The sequence below is a fragment of the Galeopterus variegatus genome, unplaced genomic scaffold (assembly GCF_000696425.1).
Source record: "Galeopterus variegatus unplaced genomic scaffold, G_variegatus-3.0.2 Scaffold1441, whole genome shotgun sequence".
NCBI classification, from domain to species: domain Eukaryota; kingdom Metazoa; phylum Chordata; class Mammalia; order Dermoptera; family Cynocephalidae; genus Galeopterus; species Galeopterus variegatus.
The window spans coordinates 205,665-214,898 of record NW_007727552.1 but is presented as its reverse complement, the minus strand read 5'-3'; the positions used below and the strand labels follow the sequence as shown (position 1 = coordinate 214,898).

Sequence of the window (9,234 nt, the reverse complement as noted above, 5' to 3'; positions counted from 1 at the left end):
TCTCTGGGAACTCATGAGAGACCCTATGAAACAATCAGAGCTGTCAAAGGTGTGGAATAAGCGAGAAAGGTAAAGGTTGAAAATGGCCTGCTGGATTTGACCACGTGGAGGACATTTGCAGTCTTTTTTCTGAAGAAATGAATAGAGTAAGGACACAGTAGGACAGCAGGTGGTCCCCTTTCTACAGAAGACATCTCCTTCTCCAAGGCTGACAGAGGATGAGGGCAGATGTAGAAAGAGGTGCAGGGCCTGTAATCTGAGGACCCCATTTTCCCCCAGGCATGAGAGAGGCCTTCCTAAAGCAAGATAGGAGACCTAGTAGCCATTAACGAAAACACAGAGGGAGTTGACTACCTAAAAAATAAAGTTTTATGTATGGTGAGAGAAACAAGGAATGTAAATAAAAGATGAACAATAAACTGGGAGGAAATATTTGAAATGCATAAAACAAAGGATTTATGTCCTAGTATATAAAATGTTAAAGGGAAAAAAACTCAATTAAAATGTTGCCAAAGTCTACTCAGAACAACCAGTTTACCTAATGGAAAATAAAAACAACCAATATGTTTGGCCTCACTAGAGTCACGGAAATTCATATCAAAACAACAATGAGATATCTCTTTTAGCCTATGAAAAGTTTTTGGGTTGTGGGGGGTGGGTGCAGCAGGACTTGATAACATCCGTTGCTGTTACTTTTAAGTGAATGGATGGATAGCATATGTACTGAAAGACCTAATAAGATTTATTAATGCTTTTCTTTCAATAGAATTGATATTTTTTTTCCCCCAGGTAGGACATTTTGTAGTTAAATAAGGACATTCTAAAAGGAATATTTTAGTGCCCCAAGTTCTGTAAAAATTTTATTTCCCTCAAGAAGATGTTCCACACACAGCCCATCAGGACGATAATTTGGATGCTTTGGCAAGTATGCCATTCCATTTTCTGCCTTCTGCAGAGGACAACACTGAAGCAAGAAGAGGTTAAGTGGCTCATCTGGATCACAAAGCAAATTAAGGTCAGAACTGGGTTTCAAAAGTTCTTGGTTAAGTCTTGGATATATGTTTTATATAGCCATAGATTCTCTTTCACAAGTGTTAAGTGTTTATTCCGCATTAATATATAAGCATGTAGAGGAAAACGTGTTAGTTAACATTATGCATGTATCATAGTAATGAATAATTTGAGATGTAGATTTTTCTAAAAATTTAACTTTTTCATCATGACACAGTGAAGGCCAAGATCAATTTCTGACCTTCTTTGAAACCCACTTGAACATTGAAAGGCACATATGGGACAAATGAGATAATTTGTAAAGGAGATAATAAGACAAGATCCAAATTAAACGTGCCAAGATTAAGACTAGATGGAAGGAGGTATCTCTTTTACTCAAACAGAAGGCAAGGTGAACAGCACCAGTGCTGAGCTAAATAAATTGTGAGGGATGAGAAGGGGGTTCTTCCTGACCAGTGAAGTGGGAAGCAAGAGGTCTTGGGGGCCCGACTTTGTTAGATTGGCTGTTTATAGATTCAAATGACCATAACATTACCACATCACTGCCTTGGTCTCTGCGAATGAATCTGCTCTGCAGATATACTTGTATTGTGTTTCTAAGAGGACTGAACACCCATGATAGGGTGACTAAAAGTAAGTCAGGTATAGCTTGAACTAAATGACGCTGGATTTGGTTGCTGCTGGTCTTCATTTAATTGTAAGTTTTTTCAATGTTTACTTTTTGCCTAGAACCTGCAGTGACCGATCAAATACTTAAAGTATGTCTAATTAAGCTGCCATGTTTCTGTATAATCTCTATGCTTATTTTGCTTACAGATGCATGGGAAGGTGCATAATCTATAATCTGAAGCATAGCCATGTATGCTTCCATTCAACCAATATCTGAGTACTTGTGAAAACCAAGCTCTGGTCACACAGGTTATTACTTTCAGACTGCTTAAAGACAGGAAATGATGAGCACAATTAGCAGATCAATAAGTACATGAGAATCTTAGACAGAAGTGTCATGAGGAAAACAAACCAGGACAACACAATAGGTAAACAGATACTCTGTGTGGTGTAAGTTCAGATCGGGTCCTCAGGAGGGGGTCCCACAGAAGAAGTGGCTTTGGAGCTGAGATCTGAGTGACAAGGAGGAGGAACAGGAAGAGTAAGATTGGAGGGCTTCGGGTAGGTTGTTGTGGAAAGAGAGTCAGCAGGGTGGGCTTTGTGAGCGAGCGGGAGGACAACAGGAGACGAGGTCGGGGGCTCCCCAGGGCCCTGACACCTAGGGAGGGGGTTGGTGCTCAGTCTAAGAACAATGGAAAGCAGCTGAAAGATTTTAAGCAGGGTGGGGTTCTAAACTGAATTAAAATTTACCGGATCCCCCTGGCTGCTGTGTGACGCATTAATTGGACATGGCGGGAAGCTGTCACAGGAGCCAGGGAGAGATGATAATAACTTTGACCAAGGGGTAGCTGCAGAGATGGACAAAATGGATGAATTCAGGGCAGGCCAAGGAAGGAAACAGGACTTGTTGACTGACTAGATATGGGAAGACAGTGGAGAGTCAAGGATAGCTCCTAAGATCTTTTTTTTTTTTTTTTTTTATGAATAATAAGATAAATAAATAAAAAGATATCTTATAAATAAAGAAGAGTATTACCATATAGCAGACGTTGGATTTTATCGGCCTTCTTTAGGGAACTTCATTACGGCCTCCGGAGGGCCACTTTCCCAAGGTCGCTCAGCTGATGTGTGGTGAAGCTGGCAGAGAAACCCAGGTCATTCAAAGACAGCTCAGAGCCTGGCTGTCGTCCACTAAGCCACACTCGTTGTGTGCAGGTATGGACCAAGAAAATCAGCCTCTGCTCTGCTCTTAATTTTCTCCTCAACAAAGATTGGGCAACTGTATTTAGCACATCCCAGGCTTAAGAGAGAAAAAAAACAAGCTTTTTTTTTGTCCGACATCTTAGGGAGGCTGCAGTGGTCACCACTGCTCTCTGAGCTTCGTGATGCCAAGACTGACAAGAAGAAAGACGCCAGAAAGTCGGCCAAGAAAGACAAAGATCCAGTGAGCAAATGTGGGGGCAAGGCCAAACAGAAGTGGTCCAAAGGAGAAGTTCGAGACGAGCTCAGTAACCTAGTCTTGCTTGACAACGCTACCTGTGACGAACTGTAAGGAAGTTCCCAACTATAGACTTATAGCCCCAGTTGTGATCTCTGAGAGACTGAAGATCCGGTTCCCTGGTCTGGCAGCCCTTCAGGAGCTCCTTAGTAAAGGACTTATCAAACTGGTTTCAAAGCACAGAGCCCAAGTAATTTACACCACGAATACCAAGGCTACAGATGGCCCAGCTGCTGGTGAAGATGAATGAACAGACCCAACCAACAGTACATTTGGAAAAATAAAACTTTATTAAGTCAGTATATATGTGTGTGTGCGTGTGTGTGTGTGTGTGTGTATATATATATATTTATAGGGCCTTAGTATTGAGAAAAACCCTCTAATCGCTTCCTCTACCTTCAGCCTCTCACCAGCAGCTTTGCAGGCTGGAGTCCTTCTGAGACAGGAACATGACTGGGGCTCTGTCCTCAGACCTCTGCCAGTGCTGGCCCTTCCTCAGGGCCTCACAGGGACTTGACTGGAGGAAGTCCCTGGGAAAATCAAACGTCTCTCTCAAAGAAGACCCTGGATATGAGGTTCATCTGTGGTTTTTTTTTCTTTTTTTTTTTTTCCTTTTTGTCTTTTTTACTGACCGGTAACAGGATCGTAACCCTCAGTGTCACGCCCCTACCTGGGACCGGCAACGGGATCACAACCCTCAGTGTCGCGCCCGCACCGCGCTCAGCCAGTGAGCGGGAACCGGTCTCCACATGGGATCCGAACCCTCGGCGGGAGCTCCCAAGCGGCACACTCTCCAGTGCGCCACCGGGCCGGCCCATCTGTGTTTTTGATATTGCAGAGGGGAGAGAGTTCAGACTGGCCCCTTCTTTACACTGGCTGGGTAAAGAGCTGGGGGATCGACAAAGATACACTAATTGCTCAGTCCTTGCTTTGCATCTGGAATGTGTTTTTGTTTTTGTTTTGTTTTGTTTTCAAATTTGCCTAAACAATTCTGTACTTTAGGTCATCTGTACATTTATTATACTTGTTCTTAAAGGAAGTTTCGAATTTAGTCATCTGAGAGGACATGCCAGGGCAGTGAGTCTCACATTTGTGGCTTAATATTTATTGATAGAGCTTACTAGTTACTTATCTGCCCTTTCTTGGTTCTCTTCTTATTCCTCTTGCTGTTTGCCCTGTGTGATTTTTCCGGACTGTTCTTCCTTTGGCATGAGTGTCTTAGATGATTTCAGCTACAGTCATAATTCCAACACATCACAGATAGGCTGGTGCTGTCTGGGTCTTAGCTGAATGCCAGGCTTCTCCCTTGAGTGCCTGCTGGATACCTCCGGCTGGGTGTCCCACAGATACTCAGCATTCAGCTAAAATCATCATTTTTGCCCCTAAATCGGGTGCTACTTTCTCACTTGGGGGCCACACCTGCCCAATCCTCCACGCTAAGTTTTCCATATCTCCACCTTCTCACTTAGTCTCTGTGTTCAACTAATCACAAATTTTACCTACCAAAAGTTCATCAACACAGTTTTTTTTTTCTTTTTTTTGCCCTACCACTGCCCCCACTCAGGTCCTGAAACATCTTTTCACTAGTTTATCTTTTAAAAACTAGTTAGCTTTTCCATATCTCCACCTTCTCACTTAGTCTCTGTGTTCAACTAATCACAAATTTTACCTACCGAAAGTTCATCAACACAGTTTTTTTTTCTTTTTTTTGCCCGACCACTGCCCCCACTCAGGTCCTGAAACATCTTTTCACTAGTTTATCTTTTAAAAACTAGTTAGCCATTGGCTTCCTGCCTTTATTCAGCCTTTCTCTTAAATATCTACCCCATTGCTATGAAAATTTACCAGTAAAATGAAAAATATGACCAAAACTGTGCTTAAAACTATGCTTAAAACTGTTTAATAGCCCAAATAAAAAAGCCCAAGAATAAAGCCCAAAGAATAAACCCAAACTCCTTACTATGTAAGGCCCTCCTCAGTCTGGCCATCCTACTCCCTAGCTTTTCATCTCAGTCATTCCATGAACGTGAGACTGCAGCATCTCAACACCAGACGTGGTGCAGTTGTACACACGCGTAAGCCCTGCTCATGTGACTGCTGTGCTGCAAATCCTCTCTCCTTCTTTAGTTCCGTCTGGTTAAATACCCATCAATTAAGGCTCAATTCAGGCATATCCCCCTTACAAAGTCTTTTCTGATACCTGGGAATGATCTTTGTTATTGCCTTCATTATTCCATTTTGGTGCCTTAATACCCACAGGACATCTCTATAGCTGTACAAATTTTAATGTTTATAATGATCTGTTTGCCTCTCTCTCTGGGCTTTAATTGAGGGCACCTTGTCCATCTTAGTGAAGTTTCTGAAAAAGAGTAGGCACTCAGTAAATACATACTGATTAAACTGAATGAATAAATGTTGACAATTGATATTTATGCCCCTTTAATAAATTTATTAATATAATCCATAATTTATACTTCAGAGAAATAACAAATGTAGAAAATAGTAGAGCAGGGCATTTTAATAGAAAGAACACCAGAAGGGAGTCATGAGATTGGTTCATTTGCAGTTTGTAATATATTGGATGTGTGACCTTATTAAAAACACTTGCTTTCTGAGGACCTTGATGTTTATATTTACGAAATGTAAGGCATGGCCCAGGCAGCAACGTTGAAGCTGGGCTTGGCCTGTGCATTTCTGTGAACTGCTGGACAGTTCTTATGGCATTACCTTGATGCGTCTGTTCTAATTTGGAATTGTCATGCGTTAACCCTTTAAGAACTTACAGTGTTGTTGTCTGCTCTTTTGAAATAATCATCATCATATTGTTAGACTGGATTTTTGACCTAAGATTAAAGCATATGTATCATTTCTAGTTATGAAGCTAACATAGTCAAGTAAAAACTTCTAATGCTTTTATTGCACTCACAGACAAAGAATAATCACATCTTAATGAAATTACTTATATTAATGAAATGCTATCTTCGAAATCTAATTATAACCTCTTCATTAATGAATTTAGTAGGGGAAAGAAGTTACTGCTAATGTAGTTGACAAGTTATGTCTATCCCTTTCTGTCATCACATTAATTGGGAATGAAATACATATACATAGAAATAAAAGTTTAATAATAATGGTATCGAATGTTAATTGAGTTTACTGTTAGACAACTCATTTTATGTAGAAGAAAGCTGAGATTTAGTCATGGTCACAAACTGGGTCACAATAGTTTGACAAACTGAGATTCTTGGAGACATTGTTTTCATCCCATAACTTTCCTTTCTTGTACATGAGAAAGAATTAGCCTCCTATTTACTTTCTATTTCTGTTAACAAAGTGTCAACAGAGTACCATTAGGATGCATGTTGCTTATTGGTAAGGAATATTGGCTGGGAATGAGAGGCTGATGTACAGGTGGAGATGTTTTAAAAAATAATTGCTGATGTATGAGAGAAGACAGTAAAATGCATATTTATATGTTTAAGCTTTGCAATGACCATTACTTTTTATATAGGCCCAATAACTAAAAGACTTTAAGAGAGGAGGATTTCCCTTTTACCAGTGATTTCATCAGCAAGAGAAATGCCTCAGCTAGGACGAGCCAGGGCTCTTCACAAGTGACCTGTGTAATGCCATTCACAAGTGGCTTCCTATGTAATGCCATTCCAGGGGTGGAGTGAGTCTTCCTGGATATCAGGGATGGGATGGGAGGGGCTGAGGAAGGCTGTGTGTGTCTGTCTGTTTTTTAAGATTTTGATTGAACAAAAATATTTTCCCACAAATTAACGGCCTGCCACAGTATCTGCCATATGTATTATTTACAAATATGATATGTTTTATTCCCTCTATAGTGAGTTTCCTAGTAACACAAATATTTTGGAGTTTTAAAATGTTCATATAACTTACCTATTGCCTTCTTAATGTAGAAAACTTTTAAATTATATATTTTTCAACTGGAGAGTTCATCAATATTTAAGAACAGGAAAATTAAAGCATTTGCTTAAAAATCAGTGAAAATATGTAAAATAATATGGGGAATCTGGAATAGTTTGAAATAATGAAGGCCGTAACATAAATGACATTTTCTCTGAGATTCTACTTAATAAACTTGTTAGTAAAGATGATGGCATAATGTTCACAATAAAGAGTGATTTTGAGTCATCAGATCACCACATAAAACCTTTGTATTAAGGAGCAGCAATCTACAGAGGATATTTAAAAGGATATATTTAGATGCTATGTAATGTATAGATTTTCATTGTGGTGATTATGCCCAAGAGTCAAAACTTTATTTTCTTGTAAGGTAACTGGGCAATAATTAGAAATTTATCTGCTGTTGAAGCTTCCTTCAAGATCTGATACCACTTTACCTCCTGAGTTGAGACTCACAGAACAGGAGAAAATTTGGTAAAACTTTGTGCTGTGGCATCTTTGAGGGGGTTAGAAGAAGTCACTGTGTTGAAAAAGATGCTGTTATTAAACAGCATTGTCACCCAGTGCCTTTTTCCGTCAGGACTAATACTTGAACAGCCAGTGGAGCTGCTGCAGCGAGTCCAGGTGGCTGGGGTTTAGGTCATTACCACTGCAGCGGAGAAGGGCTGTGGGGACAGTGGTGGTTGGGACACACCCAGGGAAGCCTGTGGCTCACAGAAAGGACCACGGCCCCTGGCTCCGGCATAGGCAGAGTTGTTCCACCACCATGCAGTGGTGACTGTAAGGTGGCGTGTTGTAGCAGCTGGTCCAGTCACAAATACAGGATTGAGTGTGGCAGCTGCAGCCTTTTCTGTTCATTTAAACGCCTTCAGAATTCTCCCAAACCAGACTAATTGAAGATTTTTCACATTGAGCGGAAATAATTGTTTGGTTTTCTGTTCTGACTTCTGTGCTGGCAATATAAGGAGTTTTCCAAAGCATGAGTAAGTAACACCCTCATTTACACTCGTAAGGTAGAGACAGTGCCTTTCTGTATAGGATTGCTTGGACCTCAAAAAATAGATCTTCTTGTTTAAATTTGGTCTCTTCATATCTGCTTTATTTCATTAAATGGGGAAGGTGTTCACTTTTCTTTGTCTTGCCCCCTGTGAGGGCGGTATCAGAAGGATGACCCACGCTATGCTGCTTGCCCTCTGCTAGGCCGACGCTAGTCCTCAGTTTACCTTGCAAACGCAATTCCTGATAATGATCACATATATTCAACTTTGCTTTTTGGCTATGATTTCAACACGATGCACTAGAGGAAAAAAAGAGGGCCTCTGACAAACTGAAACCCACACAACCCCCCCCCCACACACACACACTCAAAATTTGAATAGTTATTGCTTTATCTCTACCTGCCCCCAATTGCCTCTGATCAAAACTATTTTGGATTTGAGTGTCCAAGACATTTCACAGAGAACTGTAATGGTAAATAAATAACTTTGTATGCAATGGGCCTGAGATTTTTTTTTTTCCCCAATTGCCTCTGATCAAAACTATTTTGGATTTGAGTGTCCAAGACATTTCACAGAGAACTATAATGGTAAATAAATAACTTTGTATGCAATGGGCCTGAGATTTTTTTTTTTCCCAGATTATTAAATGTGGTTCCTATTTCTGTATAACAAATTACCACAAACTTTAAGGCTTAACACAATACACATTTATTGCCCCACCGTTTCTGGGTGCAGGAGACCAGGCGCAGCTAGCCAACAGGTATCAACCTCTTTCGCAGGTCTGGGGCATTGCTTGTGTTTTATTCAGGAAGGGAGCAAACGGTCTGGGTTGGTTTAAAGTCTTTTCAAGGGAAGTTAACCTCACATATTTTTTTATTGTCAGTAAATATTTACTGCAGTACTAGCTTACTTGATCCAGATTTATAGCATTATTTAAACACCTTTTTTTGCCTCTCCTTTCTTCAGACGTAAACTGTGTCCTTGCACTAACATTAAATAACTGCCCTTTTCATATCTGAGAAGCCTTTGGCATAAAAGCCCAGAATTCTTATTAGATTAATGATCTTTTTGACTTACCCTAAAAAATACTTCAATTTTTTGTTAGTTTAGTTTTGGTTTTTAATTCAGCTTTCATAAACATTAACTATGTAATTTCAATGGCATAATGTTTATAGATGAAACTGTGAA

The 9,234-nt window shown here is 40.1% G+C and overlaps 1 pseudogene; it reads left to right on the top strand.

Moving 5' to 3' along the window:
* Positions 1-1,669: 1,669 nt before the first annotated feature.
* On the top strand, positions 1,670-3,368 carry LOC103593922 (annotated as a pseudogene).
* Positions 3,369-9,234: the final 5,866 nt, after the last annotated feature.